Consider the following 25,686-nt stretch of genomic DNA (forward strand, 5'->3'; position numbering starts at 1 on the left):
AAGTAGGCAAGGTGTTTCCATCTTAGTAGGACACATCTTGCTTTTCTTTATTTATAACTAATGAAGGCATTAGAAATGAAGTTTTAATTACAGCAATATACAGCAACAGCAAGTCTGATTTATCTGGACTGATGCTGAAGATTGTTTTGACATCTTATGCAGTGTGTTCCAAGTCTTCATTCTTTTTGGGTCGAATTCTCCTCTCTGTACAACAGAGAATCAAAGAGAACGAATCTACTGTACATGAGTCACACCTCCTCACCACTGTACATACATAATCCTCTCACGTTCATCCATGTTGTGCTATGCAATGTAGGTGTTGCAGTCTGCTTGCATCATACGCAAGGTTCAGCTGCGTCTGCTCTGTGTCAAAACATGAAATATATTCATATGTAAGTGTCAAAGTCAAAGAGACAAATTCCTGCGCGTGCTGCACTCCCTGCTGCTCTGACGCAGGCAGCCTCAAGATTGATGGGACGGCGGAGGACGTGGCCTCAATCAATTTTGGTGGCTGTACCTGGGCTCTGGCAAGCTGCTTAGATATACTGTGTTGCTCATCTGGATATTTTGCATATCTTAATTAATGCTTACAAAAACATGCAAATGAACCAGTCAGCACTGTTTAATTAGCTTTGTGGGTTTTCTCCTTTAGTGGCAGCAGTGAGGGGGCGTCTCACTATCTGCCCATCTTCTTTTTACTTGTCCAAACCTGAATTTAATCAATCAGGTCAATTAGAGATGGGATTTTGGTTTGCAATAACAGACAAGAGACATGGGAGATTGCAGTTGTGAATCCCATAAAACAACATTCCCCGAGAGTTGCGGTAATCAGTTAGAGATCGGAATTTGACAAGTTTTCCTTGATCGCATCTGATAGGCCAATCTGTCAGTTAATCTATCACGTTTATTTGTACATTTGAGCAACAAGGTACTTCAAAGTCCTTTACAACATAAAAAACACACACACAAAAAAAAAAAAAATCATAAAAACAACATACGGTTACCAATTAAGAAGCCAGTAACGAATATTACATTTTGTCAAGGGCCATCATCAAAATCATCAATACAAATTATATATGTTGGTCAACATTCAAAAGCAACTCTAAACAGGCGAGGTTTTAGCCTTTACTTAAAGGAACTCAGTGTTTCAGCTGTTTTGCAGTTTTCTGGAAGTTTATTCCGGATTTATGGTGCATCGAAGCTGAAACACTGCAAATTCCCAGATTTTTCAATCTATAAATCATAAACAGATAACTTAGCCTTTTAGAACACCTGTGTTGTTTATTAACAAATGTGCACACATAAATCCCTAAAAGAGACCAGCGAGACCCCAAACTGTTAGGTTGGGGTTCTTTTTCCTGTTTTATTTTGTTTTCTTTTCCTCTTCTGTCCTGGGTTTTTTCTGGGAAGCTGCGTTTCCTTTAACAGCCATCAGATGTCACCAGTGAGCGGAGCCCCTGGAGAAGTGTGGCGGCCAACCTGTAGACGCACCTGTGTCTAATTTTCAAGAGCTGCGGAGGTGCTTCATAAGGACAGCCTAGCTGACACTCCAGTGCCTGAGTGTTTGCCTTCACTGGTAGACGTTTTTCTTAGGAAGAAGCCTTCTATGATCGCTCCCTGTGTTCTGATCGCTCCTTGTGTTCTCCCCGTCAGATTTCCTTGTGATCGCCCTGTGACTCCTGGATGTGGACAAGCGCTCCCCCCTGGATTTCCTTGTGTTCCTCACGACGCCATTGGTATTACCAATCGGTTGCCTTCCTCCGTGCACTTACCTCCCTGGTCCCTCCCCGTGGATCCTCTGTGCCTCGCCACCGACTGAGCCTGCCAGCGTTTCATGTTCCGGGAGCTAACTGTCGAAGCCCCGCTCGGAAGTCAGCCCACTCTGCTCTCCAGCTGCAAGGCTTACCTGCTCGCTCTCCGACGGTAACTCACTTCTCCAGCCGCCACCATTGACAATACTAACCTCCGCATTCAAGTAAGCGTCCTACGAAAGATTCTCAGAATTATTCCATTTGACCCATCCCGTGTCTCACTCCGCTTTTTCTCATATACAGTCTGATGACCAGTTTCCTCCAGTCCCAGGTTCCAGAACTATTTCCCCTGACCCCTCTTCCTTTCACCAAAATAAATATTATTGTTGTTTCATATCGCTTCTCTTGGTGTGTTCTTGCATGTGGGTAACCCGGCTATCACCCATCATGACAGAACACTCAGGCCAACAACCTACCCCAGCAGACGCTATAAGAAGGGCTTTATCGGAACAACACGCTCTCATACAGTCACATGATTCAGCTTTAAGAGAGTTGAGTAACAGACAGGCCGAAACAAACCGTCGGTTAACCGAGTTGTCTAACTTTTTGCAAGGCTCCGTTCAGCAGGCGCAGCCTCCAGCCCCAGCCTCACCTGCAGTTCCAGACCCGCCAATCCGTCCCACGTTTTCGGAGATTCGGCTGCCAGTTCCCGAGAGGTTCACAGGTGATGTGCACAAATGTGGAGGATTTATCTGACAATGTTCCATCATTTTCAATTCCTGTCCTCAAAGTTTTCCACACGACAACGCTAAAATAGCATATGTGCTGTCCCTGCTGTCCGGTCGAGCTCTGGCTTGGGCCGAAGCTAAGTTTTCCTCCCCCACTGATTTTGGTTGTTCCTATCCCGATTTCATTAAAGAATTAAAACAGGTGTTTAGTCAAGAGACAGACCAGACTTCAGCTTCCCGAGAACTTTGGAACCTAAGACAGGGGCAAAGAACTGTGTCTGATTTTGCCATTGACTTTAGGATAAAGGCAGCAGCCTCAAATTGGGATGCCACGGCACTTAAAAGTGCTTACTTTCATGCTTTTAGTGAACAGATTAAAGATGAGTTAGCTACTCTGGATGAACCTGCAACTCTAGAGGAGTTTATAAGTCTGACCATAAGACTGGATAATAGAATTCGGTCTCGAGCCAAAGAGAGAAATCGCCGAAATCCCTCAGTCAGAGCCCCCCTACAAGCTACCCGTCCTAGTCTTCAGGAAGCACCCAACCCCTCGGAGACCGCAGAACCTGAACCCATGCAGCTGGGTAACACCCGCCTGACACCTGAGGAGAGGCAAAAAAGACTAGTCTCTCGATTATGCTTGTATTGTGGGGGTCCCAACCATTTCATTGCTAACTGTCCCGTACGTTTAAACTTGCAGGCCCGGCGGTAACGACGAGGAGGCTGCCGGTGCAACCCACTAATAGAAGATCTCGTCTCCTTATTTCCGCTACACTGTTCCATCGCCATCAATCTCTTCCTCTGGCAGTTTTCATTGACTCAGGTTGTGAACAAAATCTAATTGACTCTACCCTTGTTGAACAACTAGGAATCGCTACAGAACCACTTCCGGTCCCACTTCGTGTTTCAGCCCTCAATGGTGAGGTCCTGCCCAGAATAACCCAGAAGACTACACCCGTCCGTCTTGTGATTTCTGGTAACCATTCAGAGCAGATTTCTTTTTTTGTTTTCCCCGCAGTCAGTTCCTCTGTTATCCTGGGGTTCGAGTGGATACTCGCACATAACCCACAGATAAATTGGAGAAAGGCTACTATTGAGTCATGGTCCAGTGATTGCCATGCAACTTGTCTCCACTCTGCCGTTCCCCCGACTTCCATAACAGCAGAGCAGCATGAGACCGATTCCCCTGACCTTTCATTGGTTCCCCTCGAATATAAGGATCTGGCTGCAGTTTTCAGTAAGAGCAAAGCACTCACTCTACCCCCCCACCGTCCCTACGATTGTGCCATAGATCTGTTACCTGGAGCTCCACTACCCACCAGCCGACTTTATAATATCTCCCGTCCAGAGCGTCAGACCATGGAGAAATACATTAATGACTCGTTAGCAGCAGGCATCATACGCACTTCTTCGTCACCCCTTGGGGCAGGGTTCTTCTTCGTGGGGAAGAAGGATGGGTCCTTGAGGCCCTGCATTGACTACAGGGGGTTGAACCAGATCACCATTAAAAATAAATATCCTTTACCTTTGCTTTCCTCAGCCTTTGAACCCGTCCAAGAAGCCACAATTTTCTCAAAACTCGATCTCCGTAATGCCTACCACCTCCTTCGCATTCGCGAGGGAGATGAGTGGAAGACGGCATTCAAGACACCCATGGGACACTATGAATATTTAGTTATGCCGTTTGGGTTATCTAATGCGCCTGCCTTTTTTCAAGCCCTCGTAAACGATGTCCTCAGAGATTTCATTAATGTGTTTGTCTTCGTTTATCTAGACAACATACTGATTTATTCCAAGTCCCTGGAGGAACACAAGATGCATGTCCGGAAGGTTCTCCAACGCCTTATGGAGAACAAACTGTACGTTAAGGCAGAAAAGTGTGAGTTCCACCGATCATCAGTTACCTTCCTGGGCTACGTCCTTGAGAGCGGGCAGGTAAGACCCTCAGAGGACAAGATTAGAGCTGTGTTGGACTGGCCTAGACCCGAGACCCGTAAACAGCTGCAGCGGTTCTTGGGCTTTGCCAACTTTTACCGCCGGTTCATACGAAATTATAGCCAGACCGCTTTACCTTTAACTGCACTCACATCCACCAAGTCTAGTTTTACCTGGACCCCACAAGCAGAGGAGGCTTTCAACCGACTCAAGAACCTGTTTGCTAACGCCCCAGTACTAGTCCAGCCTGATATAGCAAGACAGTTCATCCTCGAGGTCGATGCTTCTGACTCTGGAGTGGGGGCCGTGCTGTCTCAAGTCTCAGAAAAAGATAATAAGACTCACCCCTGTGCATTTTTCTCCCGCAAACTTTCGCCAGCAGAACGCAATTATGACGTGGGGGACAGAGAGTTACTGGCTATCAAGCTCGCCCTAGAGGAATGGCGACACTGGCTAGAGGGAGCTGAGCATCCCATTGTAGTTTGGACTGACCATAAGAACCTGTCTCACATTCAGTCAGCCAAACGTTCCAACCCTCGACAGTCTCGCTGGTCATTATTTTTTTCTCGATTCAACCTGTCTATCTCTTACCGTCCAGGTTCAAAAAATGTCAAGCCGGACGCCCTCTCTAGACTGCATGCACCCGATGACTCTGAGAAAGAACTTGCTCCCCTGCTGCCCTCCAGCTGCACGGTGGGAGTAGTTACCTGGGAGGTTGAAGACCTCATCCGTCAAGCCCAGTTAACCGAGCCAGTCCCTGAGTCATGTCCACAGGGAAAGACATACGTCCCTGCTTCCGCTCGATCCCGCTTTCTGCAGTGGATACATTCCTCCAAGTTTTCCGGACATCCAGGTATCAGTCGAACTATTGGGTTGGTCAACCGAAGGTTCTGGTGGCCATCAGTTCATAAAGATGTCAAAGAGTTTGTATTAGCATGTCCAGTCTGTTCCAGGAACAAGTCCTCCCATCAGCCACCCACAGGATTACTCCAGCCATTACCCATCCCCAAGAGACCTTGGTCCCACATCGCTGTTGACTTTGTCACGGGATTACCTCCATCTAAGGGTATGACCACCATTTTCACTATTGTTGACCGCTTCTCCAAATCCTGTCATTTCATTCCCCTTCGCAAACTCCCCACTGCCGCTCAAACTGCCATGCTCCTCATAAAACATGTTTTTAAGTTACATGGCATTCCCCAGGAGATCCTTTCCGATCGGGGCCCTCAGTTTATCTCCCAAGTTTGGCGACAATTTTGTTCCGCCCTAGGGGCGAAGGTGTCATTAACCTCTGGTTACCATCCCCAGACTAACGGCCAGACGGAGAGGTTGAATCAGGAGCTGGAGGCCATGCTGCGTTGCCTGACTACATCAAACCCTGGAGACTGGGCTCAATATCTACCTTGGGTAGAATATGCACACAACAGTCACATTTCAGCAGCCACAGGGTTTTCCCCGTTCGAGGTGTCACTTGGCTACCAGCCCCCTCTTATGCCATACGACGAGAAGGACATATCTGTCACGTCAGTACAACATCACATTCGCCGGTGTAAAAAGATCTGGTCTGAAACCATCTCGGCACTTCATAACACTGCCACGCAGAACAAGAAACAGGCTGACCGGAGAAGAACCTCTACGCCCACTTACTTGGTCGGTCAGAAGGTCTGGTTGTCTACCCGGGACATACCCCTCAAGTCCATGTCCAAGAAATTGTCTCCCAGGTTCATTGGCCCGTTTGAAATAGTGTCGATCATCAATCCGGCAGCTGTACGCCTTCGCCTTCCTTCCTCCCTACGTGTTCATCCTACTTTCCATGTCTCCCAGATTAAACCGGTCCTGTCCAGTGATCTTTGCCCTCCGGCCGAACCCCCTCCTCCCACCCGTCTTATTGATGGTCACCCGGCATACTCCGTCCGCCGGCTTGTGGCTTCCCGTCGGCGTGGCCGGGGTCACCAGTACCTCGTTGACTGGGAGGGTTACGGTCCGGAGGAACGCTCTTGGGTCCCTACCTCCTTTATCCTGGACCCCTCCCTTATTAGGGATTTCACCGCCTCTCAGCCCTCCTCCTCTTCTCATCCGCCAGGTGGCGTCCGTTGAGGGGGGGGTACTGTTAGGTTGGGGTTCTTTTTCCTGTTTTATTTTGTTTTCTTTTCCTCTTCTGTCCTGGGTTTTTTCTGGGAAGCTGCGTTTCCTTTAACAGCCATCAGATGTCACCAGTGAGCGGAGCCCCTGGAGAAGTGTGGCGGCCAACCTGTAGACGCACCTGTGTCTAATTTTCAAGCGCTGCGGAGGTGCTTCATAAGGACAGCCTAGCTGACACTCCAGTGCCTGAGTGTTTGCCTTCACTGGTAGACGTTTTTCTTAGGAAGAAGCCTTCTATGATCGCTCCCTGTGTTCTGATCGCTCCTTGTGTTCTCCCCGTCAGATTTCCTTGTGATCGCCCTGTGACTCCTGGATGTGGACAAGCGCTCCCCCCTGGATTTCCTTGTGTTCCTCACGACGCCATTGGTATTACCAATCGGTTGCCTTCCTCCGTGCACTTACCTCCCTGGTCCCTCCCCGTGGATCCTCTGTGCCTCGCCACCGACTGAGCCTGCCAGCGTTTCATGTTCCGGGAGCTAACTGTCGAAGCCCCGCTCGGAAGTCAGCCCACTCTGCTCTCCAGCTGCAAGGCTTACCTGCTCGCTCTCCGACGGTAACTCACTTCTCCAGCCGCCACCATTGACAATACTAACCTCCGCATTCAAGTAAGCGTCCTACGAAAGATTCTCAGAATTATTCCATTTGACCCATCCCGTGTCTCACTCCGCTTTTTCTCATATACAGTCTGATGACCAGTTTCCTCCAGTCCCAGGTTCCAGAACTATTTCCCCTGACCCCTCTTCCTTTCACCAAAATAAATATTATTGTTGTTTCATATCGCTTCTCTTGGTGTGTTCTTGCATGTGGGTAACCCGGCTATCACCCATCATGACACAAACAGGTTTTGACTGAAATAACATTGTGGTGAAATGCTTCTTGATGCCATCTTCCTCTCTCAGACAGCAGTCTGAGGAAGGTTTGCCCCGCTCCTCATGGGTTGTCAGATTATTGAGGGATTTCTTGAATGTACAGCACATTTCAAGTCATGCCACAGCATCCCAATGAGCTCAAGATAATGGAATGAATTTATAAAGCATTTTCTCATCATCACAGCCATTAAAGCCACATTTACAAAGTCACACTTAGTCATCTATGCAAGCGCAATTCAACTTGCAGTCAAATACCTTGCCCAGGGGCACATCAACATGCGACAGGAGGAATCTGGATTTGAACCACAACATTTGGATTGCAAGACAAATACTCTTCCCACTGTGTCACAGTCGCCCTTTAATCCGGTCTTTGACTGAGCCCAGGTATTTCCATGTTTAATGTTTAGAACGTTCTCGGTGAACTTATTGGTGAGTTTTTGGTATTTGTCATGTTAAAAGGTCCAGTTCTGCTTCAGCTTTATTTAATTTTTGGTACAATGGTAAATTTCATGGTGGATTCTATGATAATGAGCTGGTAAAGCATAACGTTTCTATCTCAATGACTGTGTGCAATATAACATCAAGATTAACTCCTCGAATGTGATATTTGGTGTACCATTTCATTTCAAGGACCATGATTGCAAATTTAGCATGCCAAAGATATAAAAGAAGGCTGAGAAGTTAAAGTCAGGTGTTTGTTAAACAGAATTGTCATTGAAAAATTCAGTAATAGTATCACAACTACATGCTTTTTTTAAATTGTATAACCCTAACTTGAAAGTATTAAGGGACAACATCCAGATGACACTAACACTAACAACCAACCCACAGAAAAACTAATGGTTCATTAAGGTGCACCCATACTGGTTTGTTTGTTTCTACAAATAGAAAACTGGCACGCTTCCAAAATGACGTAAAATCTGAATATTTCCAGTAACAAAATGCAAAATGCAAACTGCCAGGTAGCCAATCCCCTCTGCTGCACCTTTCTGCAGCTTCTCTGTTTGGTAGTGATGAGAACCAGGTGGACTCAATCTCCTAGCAATCAGAGAGTGCAGGTACTTTTGGTGTGATTGACCTAAAAGTGCCACAGCATGAGAAGCAAACAGTGCTGGTAGCACATGTAAATTCAGAACTGTGCAAAAGTCTTCTACAAACTGTGACGGACAGCTGGTAAGCCTCATAATGCTGTTGCTCATTTCCTGAATCTCATTGGAGCAGCACATGGACTCTGACTGATTGTTGTATTTAATAGTTTTAATCTTATTGAAATCAAGCTAGTAAGTTAAAAAAAAGCAAATAAATACACTTGGTGTTTATTGGTTAAAATAGAAAGTGAAAAAAATTGGACTAAAAAAGAAAAATAAATAAATGTTGGTCAGAATGTTTGACTATGAAAATATATTTGACAAAATGTTGATAAATATGCTAATTTATTTCTTGGTGTTGAATTTTACTTTGCAAGATTCAGTAATAGTATCACAACTACATGCTTTTTTAAAAATGTTTTTATTGTATAGATCTAACCTGAAAGTATTAGGGGAAAGCATCCAAATGACACCAACACTAACAACCCACCCACAGAAAAACTATTGGTTCATTAAGCTTAAGGTGAACCCATACTGGTTTGTTTGTTTCTGCAAATAGAAAACTGGCAAGCTTACAAAACAATGTAAAATCTGAATATTTCCAGTAACAATGCACATGCTTGCAAACTTTACAGCTTTTCCTCTTCAGTCGTTTTATATGACGCCATAATAGCCTCAGCATTACAAACAATGTGACAAAAACTTCTGCTGCTGACTAATATTGTCCCAAATCCTAGGGAACTGAGACAAAACTTCTTAAAAGTTTGTGGCTTAACAATCAATGACACTTTTGACATTCTGGGGATTTCCAAACATACCAACAGGAACCTCAAGCCTGCAATGAGTTCAGATCTTCTGATCAAGAATGTTTGCTAGTGCTCCAAGAAATGGATACTCTGATTCAGATAAAGATCAGCTGTTGTCTATGGAGCAAACTGTGCCAATAACATGTCATATCAAGTTAAATGTTATCACATTGCTCTTTGTCATTTGTTCTGTTTTGTCCCTGCTCTGGAATGCTATGCTAACCAAACCAGTATTTAAGAAAATCAAATGACAAAAATAGCTTAGGAGTAAAACACATTCACCCAGTCAACAAAGGACACACCATTGGGAAATATCATAAAGCATAGAAGCTGCTTTTCATTTATGATTTGGGTATCTGCAAAGAAGAAGAAGAAGAATTACTTTATTCATCCCAGCAGGGAAATTATTTCGCAGTTACAGCAAGAATTTTTTATACACAGATTAACACACACGCAGCTGCGTCTGCAGGCAGCCAGGTGAGCCGGCGCCATTTTTGAAGGAGGACATGCGGCAAAGGTCGTCGGGACCGGGAACCCGCGACGTCCGCGGGTCTAAGGCCTCCAAATGTGGGGCGTGCTAACCCCCTGCGCCACCACAGCACGCCCCAAAGCACATAAGCTTAAAATGTACTACTGTTGGGGTGGTTCAGTCTGGCTTGTATCAGAATTTTGCTAGACTTTTTTTGTAAACAATCAAAAAATGCTTTACATTAGCAAAGGATTACTCTCCATTTCTTCCCTTTTGGAATCAATAAACTACTTTTGAATTTGATTTTTTTTGTTGTTTCTGTGGCTCTTTTTTAAATTATGTTGTTCCCAGGCTGGCTATTCACCGTTATTATTTTTTTAATTAGCTTTCAACATGATCCTGTCAGCTTTGAACCTGTGTTTGAATCTTGCACAATGATCTAATTTTTTGACCTTTTACCCTTAAACACTAGTTTATTACATGTTCAAATGATTTCAAGGCAACTGTTTTTTTTTAATTGACAAAATTAATTTAGTTTTGAAAGGTTAACGGCTAATTAGTTCTGATTGTTTCTTTTGCCAATCAAATGGACAATTAAATCATCCATTTAATTAATAGCACACGACCATACCAATTCTTAAGGATATTCTACTAACAATTTAAGAAAAAAAAAATTCTTGAATTTAAGAACATTCATGTAGTAATTATAGAAACAAAACTATTATTTGAATGTGCAACTTGCAAGCTTGACATGCAGTAACAAGTGATTATACTCATTTATCTGAGCATTTACTTGCACTACTGATTGCTAAAAATTTATGGTACTTGGGAATTTAACAGATTTTTCAAAAATAATGACAAGCAGCAGCAGCACATTTGTTTAATGATGTTTCGGTTGGAATGGAAACAATTATGTTGTGCCCATTTTTTAATGTTTTGTGCCAACCTCTTTAAGGCAACATTTAAACTTTTAATGGTCAACTATTTTGATGCAATGTTTGGTATCAAATGCAAGATGCAATTGCATTCACGTTCTTTATGCCAATAATATATCTTGTCAGTTTGGTGGACTCTGACTGGGCTTGATATCCACATTTTATCCAGAACTTATTAAAAGTTCATAGAGCGCGAATGGTACAGCATGATGCCAAAAAAAAGTGCGAGGTAAATGTGGATTGTTTGCAAGCGTTCTAATAATTGCAATCTTCAAAAATAAAATGGCAAATGAATGTCCACCGGACATCATATATTTAATCTAATGTCATGACAAAGGAAAATTGTGATATTTATACTCAATTTTATGGTACCGTGAAAATCTCATAACGGCCATATGCATGTGGGTGCACCTACGTACTTTATGATCTAAATAAACATTTCACCCCTGAACCTAATCAGATAAATATGTACTTTCAGTTCAGATTACACTGAAAAGTCAAGATTCATGTACTTTATATTCAAGGGATGTAAAACATCTGTTTTCCATCTAAATGTTCAGATCAAATTACATAAAAACTGTTGTAAAAATTAATATCTCAGCCCTCTAACATAATATTGTGACAATAAAGGCCTGGCCCAGAGTTCAGGGATCTCTCTCGGAACTCAGATCATAACAATGGCCGGGGCTGCATAACAAAGAGACCACAGATTTCATTATGATCTGGACAGCAGTAAAATTCCACCGCATTTATTGGTGAAGGAGAGCCGAAATCTCTTGTTTCTGAGGTCAGGATGACCGGTTCTCTTCCAAGTTAATAACAGGACAGAACAAAGATTCAAAGAGATGAATGAAGATTGAAAATAAAAAGAGAGCCTTCCCCACATGCTGAGAAAGTAATAAAAACAGACTGGGACTGATCTGGAAACGTCAGGTTTGTGTACACAACAGCACAAACACACCAAGCCAAAGTTAAAACATCTAATAAGATTTACTGATTGCATTATGTGTGTGTGTGTGTCAGAGGTTTCCTGTCAGGCTCATCCAGAATACAGTCCAGTAATACAGTGTGAAAAAACAACAGTTCTGCATTATTTCAAATTTGAACAAAATCTTTAGCAGCTCGGCCTTTCTCCTTTCCATTCATTATTTCTTTGTTTGTATCACAATGATCAAAATCACAGACTGACAGAAAACTTAAAAGTATAAATGTCACATGTCACAGCTTGAAATGTCAACTATAAAGCCTGAACTCCAAATGACCCTGATGAACAGTAATGCAACTGTTGCTGTGTAATATACTATTGTGTTTACCATTTAAGAAATAAACATTAAGAGTACAATTAAAATTTGTATATTAAAAATATTAGTTTTTAGTATTAATTAAAAGTATTTCCTAAACAACAAATTGTGTTTAGACCTACAGCCCTCTAGAAAAGCATGTTCCCCCTTTTTTATTAAATCGCCTTCTTTTAAAATTTTTAAAAACAGATACAATTCAAAAATGCTTTTTGTAGATACTACTTTCACTTGGAGGTGAAAATAATTTTGACTTAAGAAAAATATTACTACTGCCCTTCTCAAATCATGAATTAACTGTGATTAACAGAAAGTTAGAAAGTTTCACAAGCCACCTCTACATGATCCCTGACAGTAATGTGCAATCAGGAAATCATTTCAATAAAAACCTGTTGGACAACAGGAAGTAGGAGATAAGATCTTAAGAAGTGACATGTCATGACCCAAATGAGGAAAAATAAATACATGAGAAACAAAAAGTCACTGATATACATCAGTCTGAACGGGGTTGCAAAGCTGGAACTTCTGCAAATCAGTGAGAGCCAACAGCAAAAAAAGAAAAAAGAAATTAACAAAAAAACAGAATAGATCCTAAATCTTCCCAGTAGTGGTTGGTCTACCAAAATTACTCCAAGAGAGCCTCATTTGATAATCCAGGACATAAATGAACAAACAATGACACCTAAACCACTATCGACATTAGCTACATCCATTAAGGTCAGAGTTCATGGTTCAACTGTAAAAAGGTGACGGGGCACGAAAGGTGTCTATGGAAGAGTTCCCAGAATAGAAGCACAGCTGGCCAAAAACAACTTAATGATCCCCAAAATGTTAGTGGAAAGACTAAAAGGACTCACCAGACAAAAGTTTAAAAAAAAACACACAAAAAAACTGACGCTCAGGCTTAATCTGGTATAAAACTAATACATACATTTAAAAAAAAAATTATGTTAACAGACATGGTGTAGGAGTGATGGTCTGGGATTGCTTTGCTGCTGGAGGACTTCTAGCTGCAATTGACGGGAACATAAATTGTACTCTCAATGGGGAAATCCTGAAGAAGAATGCCCAACTATCCATTTGCAATCTTAACATCACGGCCTTGCTTAATAACTCTTGGATTATTAACCAGGAGAGTGATCAATTACAAAGGTTTACGTCGTCTCAAAAAGACCTAGCCAAAGCCGGGACTAAAGTCCAATTGGAAATATAGTAAATAATGTTAAATAAGCCGTTGGTTTTCCAAAAGCCTCAATTGTGGCTTAAATTGAGGCAAAAACTTTTGCAAACATTTCACGGTTGTTCTTACAGATGAAAGTGGCACAACCAGTTACTAGGTGTAAAGGGTAATTATTTTTTTCTCTTTGGGTGTGGCTGATTTTACTTGCTTTAGTCCAACCATATACTGTATGAAATCATGTGTCTACACCTATCTTGTTTACCGTTGTTACCGTTCTTTGATGATCATAAACATTCAAGTGAGTGAAAAGCAAAAAGAGAAGAAATCCATAACAAGGAAAAAAAAAACGTTGTCACTAACAATAATAAATCAGCATGCATTGGATACAGGTGGTCAATTTAATGTTTTCTAAAAAGCTTTTTTTGCTATTTATTTAATATGTCCGTAATAGATATGACGTAAACTATGCAAATTCTGTTTCCTTTCAATTGAGTTTTGAATCAAGAAGTATGTGTGATTTTGGAAGAAATTGCAGCAATCAGCCACTAAAGGCTTTAAAAATACCCAGACAAATCAGTGGGCTGTACTACAACAGCATGAAAACCTCACTAGAAACAATAATCAGGCTGTTTGTTCATCATACAAATTGGACTATATTTGTAACAGCACCAATGAAAAAATATCTTGCTGAAATAAAAATGTTATCTAACCTGCTTACTACATTGCTCCGCCTTCTTAATCAATAATTTATGGCTGAATGAAACCTCAAAGCCTGCTTTTCATTTTTTTTCTAATTATAAATGAGGGCAAGGTGCAGTCATAACCAGACCAAAAAAAAACCAGAGTCGTCTGGTTGGGGATGGCGTGTTTTGTTAGGTGTGGTTTATGTCCTCCAACAGTCTCGGGAAGCAATAATGGAGTACAGTTAACCTACCAGTTCCATAGCAAAGATGTTTTACTGGCACATTGAAAGCAATGATTGTCTGATGGGTAGGACAATAAATTTCAAGTGTCACATTCAAGCACCATTGCTAGCTGGATGAAAGGATGAACACCAATCACTGTCGCCACAATCGCTCCAAAGTATCGCCCCCAGTAGAGCTACACAATCTAACAAATGTCATCACAATATCTGCTTGCAATATTGGAGTTATGTAGGATTGCTACTGGCTGTACAGTGGCGAAGTTGGTATTACTGTTGCCTTGCAACAAAAAGGTCCTGGGTTTGAAGCCCCATCTGAGGTATTTCTGCAATGAGTTTGCCTGTTCTCCATGTGGGTGCTCTCTGGGTGTTCTGGTTTCTCCCAGTCCAAAAACATGACCAGACAGATCAATTGGTCTCTCTAAATTGTAAAGTATCATTATGTGTTCATGATTGTTTGTCACATGTGTTGCCGTGTGATGGACTGAACGCCGTCCAGGGTGCAACCTTCCTCTTGCTCAATGACTGTTGGAGATAGGAGGTCATTGGGTGTTTAAAACTTTAGACATAAAACATAAACGAGAACAGCAGTAAAGAAAACTGCAAAAATGACATGTTTTATAAATTAGGGAATGTTCTCGATACAGTTCGCCACAGAAAACGTCCTAAAATTCTGTTTTTATGATGGTTTTATATAAATGGAACTTTGTTCACTTTATGTGATGCAGACGCAGAAATGGGAACATTTTGTCTTTGGCTGACATAAAGAAGAAACTTTTCAAAGTCTATAACAGGGTTGTATTTTGCCTGCAGCAGACAGGAGCCAGACACCAACCCTGACCCACATCACAGAGAAAAAACACATTTAACAAATGAATGGTTCTATTAAGTGTTCTGATATAATACTTTAATGGACCTTTCACTCAAAGCTTCTAAGCCCCCTCCCCCCCTTTAGATTTGTTTAAATACAGGACCTAAAACCTCCGGAGCTCAGGACAAACTGTGCCACCGCTCGGTTCCCTCCGAGCTAAACAGGGAAAGTCTGTCAGCTGCTAATGGGGGCCGACGTCTTTGCCACAAATTCCCGCACATTCTGCGTTTCTCGGAGCGATTAAAGCGGCTGTGGCGGGGTTCAAACTCCAGCCCAGGTTCACTAATGAGCGAACAAACAGCCTCTAATGGGTCTGTGAATGCATAAACAGATTAATGTGGCTGGTTGAAGGCCGACTGGAGCAATGTGCTGGTGCTGCCCAGAGCCTGTTTCCAGCCAATTACAGGACCAGCATGGCAGAGCTGAGGACTGGATGAAGAGGAGGGGGTGGGGGAAAGCAAGAGGGAAAAAGAGAGGCTCATCACTATCACTGCACATGCTCAGTGAAGCTCTGTTGAAGGGGGTGTGTCACTTTTAGTGCTTGTGTGTGTGTGTAGATGGGGCAAAGGGGGAATAGAAGGATGGGGTGGGTTGATATTTGGCTCCGTTCCTCGTCGTCCATCCTCGGGGGGATCACACGTTGTTTGTACTGTATTTTTGCACCACATGACTTGCAGATTTTTTTTCTTCCTTTTTAAACATTTTGGCCTCGCCTCCCGCCCTCCTCCCACTGCGTGAACGTCGTTCTTGCCAAGCAGGAAAGGCAAAACAGCTGTGGCAGTGCCGAGCAGTTCCCCATTAACCAAGGAATTATGCAAGCAGGAAATTCAAATAGGATGCAGATGAGAGGAAAAGCCAGGCTCCGACCAAATACCTCTTTCCTCAGAAGTAAAAAAAAAAACAAAACAAAAAGGAACCTGACGGGAGCCTCCAGACAATCTCGACCCTGCAGTCTGCTTCCAAGTCCGGCACCTTCTCACAATGTCAACAGTTAGCTTCCCCTTATTAAAATGCCATACATTAGCAAAATAAATAAGATTAATGAATGCTTCCTCTGACAAAATGCCTCCTGGCGCTGAAAGAAGGCAAAGACTGTGGCTTTTTAAACAGAATATGTGATGTTTTCACACCATTTAATCATCAACACATTAATCTTGAGACATTAATATGCTAAAACACACAAACCCATCAACAACTAGGCTGTCAGGATCCACCGGTGTGTGCTTTAATTTAAGTTAAATTAAAGCAACGGGAAGCCTTCTTAGAGCCTATTTCTGGCACTTAAAGCCAGACGTTAGTTATTTAACTGCATAGTGAGTATGCTTTCAGGGGCTCTGTTATGCACTTACGTATGCTTTAAGCCAAAAATCAGCATGTCACAGTGTGCTTAGCCAGGTTTTTAAACTCAACTTGACCTATTGCTGCCAGTAAATTGTTAAACAAAGCTACTAAGGTGGGGGACAATCCGTTCTGATCGGATAATCACAACTTAATACTTGCAGTGCGGGGAAGTATTTCCTGGTCTTTCTTTCACATGAACTGACATGTTAAAGTAACGAGAGCAACATCTGTAACTGCACCCACCGATTCTCAACTGCTTCTGAGTGGGGGTCAGAAGCTAGAGTGGTTGATATGTGCAAAACGTATACTGTAGCTAATATGATTTTAATAATTCTGTGTGGGGTTTCTGTTTTTTCTTTGCCTTGTTATCCATGAAGGCCACATGCTTCCAAAGTCTGTAATTAATGGAATAATCAACAGGTGTAGAAACCAAAAGTTCCAGAGGACCAACAACCTCCTAGATGGGTGTCAGACGAAGATGTGTTCGGTAGGTGCTAGCGTAATGTAGACATTTTATTGCGAGTTTTCTCCTGCAGTCTCCATATGAAAGAGTCAAGTACTTTGACTATTTCTAAGCCCAAAGCTGGACTGCTACCCAGCTCTAGTCAAAAAACAAAACTTTAACTAATCTTGGTGGAAATCTTCTATACTGACAATTCTCAAATTAACTTGTTTTACAATTTTTGTAGTTTTAAAAAACTTAAAATTGTGAGGAAAATTTTGTTTCTTTATCTCTGCTAATAATTTTTAACAACCAGGTTCTTGGGTTCCACAATTCCTACTTTATTTTGAGTACACAGCTTCAGTTCTTTGCATTACAGAGCTGGTCAAACTTCTTGGGTTCAAACAAAGGCGTCTAGGATAAGCTTGGGTAGATTTCTGGTAATGAGGCACACAAAAGTTTCAAAGCCGCACAAATCATCATACTAATCCTGTGGTTTAAAGTAATTTAATCAAAATGTGCATTTGCTGACCATAGAGGAATACATCACTGTTCTTTCTCCACAGTGTTGGTCAACTGGCTAAAAGAAGAATCACCATTTCCCTTGCCTACAAGAAAGACAAAGTCAGCTGTTTGGAAAGCCCACCCGTTGCCAACCATCACTCTTATTGAGAGAATTTGTTTTATTAAAACTACAGTTGACATGTAACAAGGCATGCAAAGACAACTGTACTGCCTGAACCGATACACACATTAACTAACCAGTGACTACCAGCTTCGTGTTACTCTAGAAAGACTGACACAGCATATTTTTGTCCAATCAGCGTGCTTACTGAAAGTTATCACTAATTTTACTTTACTATCGTTTTTGTAGCAGAAATTGTTGCTTTTCTGTTCAAAGTAAAAACAAGTCAATTTTCACATTTTGTTTTTTAACTTTGATGCAATTATCATAATTACATGTTTTTCTGCTCAAGGCTGTCATACCGTGCAAATCTCATATCAGCCAATATCTAATTAAGGACAAAAAATCTGATCTAAACTCAATGATGCTGTGTGTATTAATTCAGGAAACAATCAGTTTCCTGAATTAACTGATTAATTCCTTTTCTAAGCTTATTTTTACAGATTTAACCAAAATAACAGAGACAAATATGAAAAGATTCTCAAAATGTGTTTCATATTGGGAGAAGGTTTTAGAAATATTCACACTAAATGTTTGCAAATATCATTACTTGTGATATCTAGATATTAAGGTAGGTATTGTTGAGACGTTTACTCCAGACACGCACCATACATGCACGCACACACATCTACGGACACAAAGATTCTGCACAAAAGCCTTTTGTTTCATACGGACACTTTCTGTAGAAACGAAACTTAACTTTAGCTCATCGTCTGACCACTAGGCAGTGACGTAACACACCAGCAGACCAGGAGGCGGACTTTAGGATATAAGCAAGGTGTCTTCCGTGTTTGAGCAGATGCTGTATAGATTCGGGCCTTTACACTTGACATCCACATAAGCCTGTAAGGGTAAGCGTCTCTTTCTTTTTAGCGCTAAAAAGAATAAAATAAGTAAACTCTGATTGTTCTGTGTTGGCTGATTTCCTGTTCGTGTGCTCACACGTTTTGGGTCCGTCGAGTTTAAATCACAACAGTATGAAAGGGAATGTATTTTCCCCCCATCCCTTTCTGCAAAAACAGAAAGGGATTGTGTGTTAATTAGAAGTAAACACACAATATTCTGATGGTTTTTTAGCACATTTACTTTCATTAACAAATTTCAGCACACAGTCAGATCACACCCAGCTTAAACCTGCAGAAGGGCAAGGTTTTTATGCCAAAACCTGCAAATTACTTTTTTTCCCCTTGATTTAAATGTCAGAAGTGGAAGCACTTTCCAAAATTCGTGGAAAACTTACAGCTGTGCTGGAGAATGAGAAATTCTCATTGAACAAAGACAAATCTACATTTTTAGGAGGTAGACTTTGGTACTATTTTTGCAAAATGGCCTACATTTGAATTATTGCATACAAATCACACATTGGTTTGAATACATTTAAGAAGAATGAAAATCCTGCATCAAAGTCTCTTGACATGCAAAACAAAAGCTTAACAAAATTGATTCAAGCCATTAGTGAAACACATCCTTAATCAATTTACATAAATTAAACGTGACTTTGAAATGTTTGATTCATGAAGTTTTTAAAAATTCATGAGGGTTTGCATTCCAGATGGTTGTAACTTCAAGTTTTCAAAAGATATGTCCAGAAAGACCAGTTTCATACTCTGTAGGGGTTTTTTTTAAATCCAGTTTCTGTTATTGACCCAGTATATCTTTGCAGTCTTTATAGGACGGTTCTACCAAAACAAAAGCCTTGTAAACAAGGTTAAAAGAAAAAATGTTTGCTATAATTGCTTTCCAGACATCATTTCACTGACCTCAGATTTCCTCTCACTACTTATCTAAGATGTTAAATCTAAGTTTTCTGCCTTCCCTTCCTACTGAAAACCTTCTTAAAGACTATGTATTTTTGCATTAAAACCCAGCCAACGTCCCAGAAGACACAGCCAACTGACCCGACTTCTCTTTATCATTTTCCTCTGTAGGATAAAGTGTATTCTATTAATAGTGGTGTAGAAACTTGGCTTATAGCCATGCATTTGGCCTGGTTTCGATGCCGCACTGCACAAATCTGTTGGAAAAAAGAAAATGTCTCACAAAAACTATACTGCTCGCCTCATACACAGCCACTGCTTTTTTTATGGCAAAAATTTAGGGACACTAACACATGCATGGCTGCTTTAATATGACTGTACATAACTTAACAAGAGCCAACCTGGAATACAGTTCTAAGCAACTAAAAAAAAAAAAAAAGAAGAAAAAGGTCCTACACTGTTGTTGTTGAAACCAGGCAAGACTCAAGACGGTGCTGTCAGAAAGGATCAGAGTGATAACACGCACACACACACACACACACACACACACACTTTAAACAGCGTGGGAGCACTCTGATACGCTGGAGAGCAGCAGGAGGTAAAGACCAAAAGACAGCCAATGGGAATGGCGAATAAGTGGTCAGCCTACAGCAGCCAGCCAGTCAGACAGGGAGCTCCGGCCCTGAAGGGGCGGAGCATGTCGGTTCTGCCTTCCTTGTTTCGTGTTTTTGGCTGGATCTGGGAGCCACATTCCTGCCGTTCCCCCTCTTCCACTCCTGGGCTGGTGGCTGGGTTCAATGGGTGAAGCAGGAACTGTGGGAAACTAGGAGGCAGGGTGGTGATGGTGGGGCATGGAGGGGGGCAGCTGTGGCATGAACATGCATGTATGAAATACACAGGAAAAAGCAGCCAAATAGAAATAATGCCAAATAGGAAAAATAAAATCAGAAGGCAGATGGATTTCTTTCAGGAAAAGGATTTCTATTCAATCGCTCTCAGTTTGGGAATATTCTCATAAAATTCTACATTCTGAAGCACACACAGCTGAGGCTTGCTAATTAGTGTAGCATAAAAAAAATCCTTCTTTTGTAAATAATCAAAATCTGCTTTCAACAGTCTTAAATATCCCAACTCAGACCAAAGACACACTTTGGTTACAGTCCTCAAAACAACAGCTGTAAAGCCAAAAGAGCAAATTACATTGATGATAAAGTTATTCATCCATGGAGATATTTTGAAAATGCTGGAACAGTGTCAAATATGCCTTTCTTTACCAATGTCCAGAATAATTATTTCCAAAAGGTTTACCTGCCTTCCCAGTTTCCTGGCAGCAAAACCTGATGCAACATGAAAAGGACAAAATGTTCTAGCTTAACAAATATCCGAGTGATAATTACTGGTGCAGAGAAATGCATTAATATATACTCACTGGCCACTTTATTAGGTACTCCAGTCTAATTGCTCATTAATACAAAGAGTAATTTAGCCAATCAAGTAGCAGAAACCCAATGAATGTAGGCATCTGGAGACAGTAAACATCACTTCAACCTCCAACAATGGGTCAATGGAATTTTAGGCTGCATTCACACCATCCCTGTTACGTTAATTTTAATCAAACTCTCCTTCATTTGCAGTGAAACCCAAGTGGACCAGACACTGCTCCTAAAGCAGGAAGTACACTACAAAACAGGGCATCCTGGGTAAATACAAAAAACACAAACCCATGTGTCGAGCGCTAGCAGGAGAAAGGACTTGTGGACTTTTTCCAAAGATAAATACAAAATGCTACAACCGGTAAAGTCTGATGCTACTCCATTTTAGTTTACATTTCATGAAGAAGAAAGAGCTTTCTTCAGAGGTTTGCATATTGCTTCCTTCAGTGGTTCTTGGTGTGGAGCACCGCCACTGCCAAGGGGGTAAACAGGTTGCTCAAAGGGTTTGGTTTGTTTGACACAATACAGTGTAAAAGCAAACCATACAAGCTGAAAATGTAATGAATCTTGCACATTTGCTCCCCAATCAAACAGTCTACCGGACTATCAAGGGCTTGGATTTACTGTGGCCCAGACTGGTCTATCAGGAGTATTTCAAAAACTGTTAATCGGGATTTTTACGCACGGCACTACTATCTCTCAGCTATACTGAGAAAAAATTCCAGCGAGCAGACAAAAATGTTGGAACTAGTTTAAGATGACATAAAGACAGCAGTGCCTTAAATAAGTACTTATTATAATATGCAGAATATCATCTCTAAATGCATGTTGGACCTGAAAGCAGATGGGTTACACCTACATAAAGACCACAGTGAGTGCTGCTCCTGTCAGAACAGGAAAATGAAATTGCACACAGGCTCTCCAAAACCGAACAGCAACAGTAGACATGTTTCCTGTACTGATGAATCTGAATTGTAGCTTTGAGTTCTAGAAGGTTGGGTCCAAATAGGGAGTAAACTTTGGAGCTATGGACCAATTCTGCCTTCTAATAATAGTTCAGACTGGTGGCAGTGGAGTAATGGTGAGGTGTTATTTTCTTTCCATACTATACACCCCTCAGCTACTTACCTGAGTATTGCTCCTGTCCCTGTTCATCCCTTTAAGACCAGTGTACGCATCTTCTGATGGATGAAGTTCAAACACTCCCAACCGGTCCGGGTAAACATAAAAATGAGCTCATTCTACTCCAATAGCTTCCATAGATCTGATCTCACTTCTTTGGTGTTTTGGAACAGGATAATCCTATCACAGACTTGCAGATGACCTATCTGCAGCATCCCTGATGCTATTATGTTAAAGTTGCAGTATTATGCATTTTCCATATAAATATTTGACTTGAAACTGACTTTAAAACTTCTACTCTTTCTGAAAGTCATCACAACATAGCTCCTCTATTAACCCTTTCACAACATTTTTATCAGCATTGCACTGAGAAGTGGCTCATATAATGAGCTCATCAGATGTGCAGTTCCACCAGATGTTTGCTAATTGCTCCTGGCTAGTCTGAAGGAGCTGAGTGGGGGAGTCGCAGGGGAGGGTTGCTCTGTAAGGCAGAAGTTTGGAAGCTTAGAAACTGCAACTCTGAGAAGAAGCTGCACTGCAAAGTCAGCGCTCGGATCACCCAGGTGTTTAGCACAACTGAATGGTTGCCACAGGAGATTCAAAGATTTCTTAAACATGTATAAAGGAATCGAGGTAACCCCCCTAGGTACGTTTTTGATGAGGGAATAACATTATAAAATGATGTAAAGCTCAAAAAAGTCGATTAAGGCAGTTCTGAAGGCAAAGGGAGGTCCAACCGGCCAGATATTCTCGACAACATGAAATAGAGAATAGGAAATGTTTACTTTGGTAGACATGGAACTGGGAAAAAAGCACATGAAGAGTATTTGGAAAAGAAGAAGATCGGAAGGTTTTGGTTTAAGCAGTTCATTGAAGGTAGACGGCTCCGTTCTTCACACTGTCCATGTTTTAACAAGGTTGTTCTCACATTAGTGTCTACTTGGACTTTCAGTTTGTGGTACTCAGTTTGTTTATTCTTGTGTGTAAAAATGCATTTTATTTGCTGAGGAAAGGAAACAAATTAAGTTCAAATAAATAAAAAAAAATCCTTGTAAAATTCAGATTTTTATTGCAGTTTACTTTCAAACATTTAAGTGAATTAGGGTTACAAACCCACGACTGCTGGCATAAAGTGTCCTTTTCTTTTTAAGTGCTTAAAGGGATTGGTTCATCACTAACTCGTCCTAAACTCAACTAGAAATACAATTTGTACCTTTGAACATGAAGTCCGAGTAACAGCCCGGCTTCTAATTCTCCCTTTGGATCTCCTTCACCCATTCAAACCCTTGTTCTGTCATTCAGGAGTGAATTGAGAAGCAGGCTTTATTCGTCTCTTTCTCGATTTTAGGAGGGTACGTGGGGGAAATTTCTTGCTTTTGAATGGAACCAAGGAAGGCAATAAAGTTGCAGCAAAGAACACTATGCTCTCAATCTCTTATGATGGGAAACAAATCAACCGATTCTGTGGTGTAAGCTACAGGGCTCTAGGTTTCACCCAAGATGCCCTTGCTATTAAATACACCTTATCTCTTTCCTAAATGCATTCATTTATAGCGTAATACTTTTAAATTTTCTCCAAACTTAGATAAAACCTCTCTTTACCCACACTCTGAATCAACTTTGCAAAGGATTTTTGTACCTGTCCCTCAACTGAACCTTAAAATTCCTTAAATACAATAACATCCTGGGTGTTGTAAGCCTCAGTGCAGACTGGTGCATAATAAAGGTTTGGTTCCAGTGAGAGCGCAGAGGTCAACAGTCAAAGTCAATGTTACTGAATGAATTAAAATGAAATCCAAAAAGCACCGGGACAGAGGAGGGAAAGATTTTTAATTTTACTTCAGGATGGATAAGGGGAGGAAGAGGAGGAGGAAGCTGGAAAGGGGTGGATGATTGAAGAGGAACATGATGGCGAAGTGAGGTACTTCTTGAACAGATTAGTTTTCAACCTCGAACACTCAGTGGAGAGCGGCAGTTCTGCTCTGACAGGAGTGGGAAGGTCGTTTCAGGTTTGAGGAGTACTGATGAAGGTGCAGACTGATGGAGTTTCGGCCAGACCTTCACCGGCCAATGCAGTTTGTTGCTTTTGCCTATGTTTCACATTTCATTTTCCAAACAATTTTAAGAATTTGTTTTCACAGCATGAGCAAGCAGCCTCTGCGGTCTCTGCTGAAGAGGTCTTTGCGTGTCAAAACATTCATGCCTTTCGACCCAGTTGGCACCGAATTCTCAGCTGATTCTCATTACAAAATTATTAATAATCTACAATATGTCAAAAACAAAACTTTGTGTCTCAGTTTTTGTAAGAATAAGTGCTCTCTTTATTCAGCCCCTGGCCAAAACACAGCAAGGCAATACTGTGCAACAAAACTTGATTAAAATATTATTTTTATACGTCTCTTATTAGCCGAGTTACAAACTGGCATACAATTTCTATTAAATTGCCACTTGCTGATTGTAGTTTAACATAACAGCTCCCTTAACCCCCAAATCAATTACAATAACATACCATCATTTTAGCCTTTTAACTTGCATCAGGTTAGAAAGCTTTGTCTTATACTAAAATAGAAAAATGAGCAACAGACTAAATATCTCAAACTATATTCTGTTTTATTCTTAAAGTATAAGTTATTTAATTTGTAAGCAATCAAAATCAGCAAATCTTTGATAAGTTCCACTCAGTGAATTGAATAAACTTTTTTTGCTCTCTGTATTTAACCCATCAAAACAGATGACAAACATGGAAAATCATAACTATGTAAAACAGCCAGATTTGAAGTGAGTAGTTTGCTCTTTATATTGCAGTGCTTTTAAAAAACTTTAAATATGTCACACTGGTAGATTTGCGTCTGTTCCTTATTTAGTCCGTTTCTCTCCATTACATGTATTCATTTGATTAGTTAAAATGTAAAGGTTTTGCAGAAAGAAATAGTTTCAAAAGTTCTTAGTCCAGCATCTAATGGTCAATTTTCAAAGAACTCATGTTAAAAACTATACAAGGGCGGTTACCATCCAAAAACAATATACAACCTTAATTGAGAACAGCTTCGAGGTTTCAGTATTCATCTAATTGTTCTAAAAATCCCAAATCTGGTTCTGATTATGCTCATCAGAAAATGTAGAATAAACATTCATGAGTGCAGCTTAAGTAAAATTAAAGTTTAATTCAAAGTGTACTCAGTAATTTGGTTGTTGATGCAAATTAAAAACTTTTTTCAGCAGAAAGTCAGCTTATGCCCCAGCCACAGTGACTCAGTTTGAATGCATCTGGGTGATCTCTGTTCCCTGCAGTAATACTCATTTTGGCAAGAAACCAGCAAAAAAGCCCGGATGTTCCTAAAAACAAATTTAAATTCAATTAATTTGCCTAGTAAAAGAGCAAGGAGTGCCTGACTAATTTGGAAAGCCCATTGCCTCCGGCGGCTGGTGAAGAAACACAGAAGTTCCTATCCTGTCATGGAGATGAGTCAGGCAGAGAAATGGCAGAATGGTGCAAGTCCTGAGCCGCCTAAGCCTATAAATAGTCTCTGTGGCTTACGCCTTGTCTACACTTCACCAAAACTTGGATTTTTCAACCACAATAAAAAGTGAAGGAGGAAACATATGAGCTTAAGTGTGCTTGCTTATTGCACAAGTTTATAATTCCCTTTGTCTGAATACTGTCTGGAGCCACATACCGTAGGTAGAACAGGAGTAAAAATATTTAGTAATATTACCAGGGAAATTTCCAAGTGTTGCTCCATGTGTAAAAAGACTGATACATCACTATCATTAACCTTGAAAATATTTTTTAGAGCATAAAATGGAAAAAAAAATACCATACCAGTTCTCATTATTATACACTCACTACAGGGTTTCTCCCAGTATATTATAGGCATGGCGGCCCACCATGCTTTACGAGACCCACCGCCA

At 41.1% G+C, this 25,686-nt stretch overlaps 1 protein-coding gene and 3 long non-coding RNA genes across 7 annotated transcripts in view; 3 read left to right on the top strand and 1 right to left on the bottom strand.

Moving 5' to 3' along the window:
• Positions 1–25,686, bottom strand: part of LOC114155480 (zinc fingers and homeoboxes protein 2-like) — a 152,580-nt gene that overhangs the window by 104,700 nt on the left and 22,194 nt on the right. The window lies entirely within an intron of this gene.
• Positions 1,336–2,145, top strand: LOC114155481 (uncharacterized). Of its 2 annotated transcripts, XR_003597754.1 has the most exons (3): positions 1,336–1,576; positions 1,654–1,975; positions 2,055–2,145. It is a non-coding gene; the product is annotated as an uncharacterized LOC114155481 (long non-coding RNA). The 2 variants fall into 2 exon arrangements; XR_003597753.1 differs by having other exon boundaries at positions 1,654–2,145.
• On the top strand, positions 6,515–7,331 carry LOC114155482 (uncharacterized). 2 transcript variants are annotated; one of them, XR_003597756.1, is made up of 3 exons: positions 6,515–6,762; positions 6,840–7,161; positions 7,241–7,331. It is a non-coding gene; the product is annotated as an uncharacterized LOC114155482 (long non-coding RNA). The 2 variants fall into 2 exon arrangements; XR_003597755.1 differs by having other exon boundaries at positions 6,840–7,331.
• Positions 16,289–18,366, top strand: LOC114155483 (uncharacterized). Of its 2 annotated transcripts, XR_003597757.1 has the most exons (3): positions 16,289–16,822; positions 17,157–17,217; positions 17,344–18,366. It is a non-coding gene; the product is annotated as an uncharacterized LOC114155483 (long non-coding RNA). The 2 variants fall into 2 exon arrangements; XR_003597758.1 differs by lacking the exon at positions 17,157–17,217.

This window comes from Xiphophorus couchianus, chromosome 13 (genome assembly GCF_001444195.1).
Source record: "Xiphophorus couchianus chromosome 13, X_couchianus-1.0, whole genome shotgun sequence".
Classification (NCBI taxonomy): domain Eukaryota; kingdom Metazoa; phylum Chordata; class Actinopteri; order Cyprinodontiformes; family Poeciliidae; genus Xiphophorus; species Xiphophorus couchianus.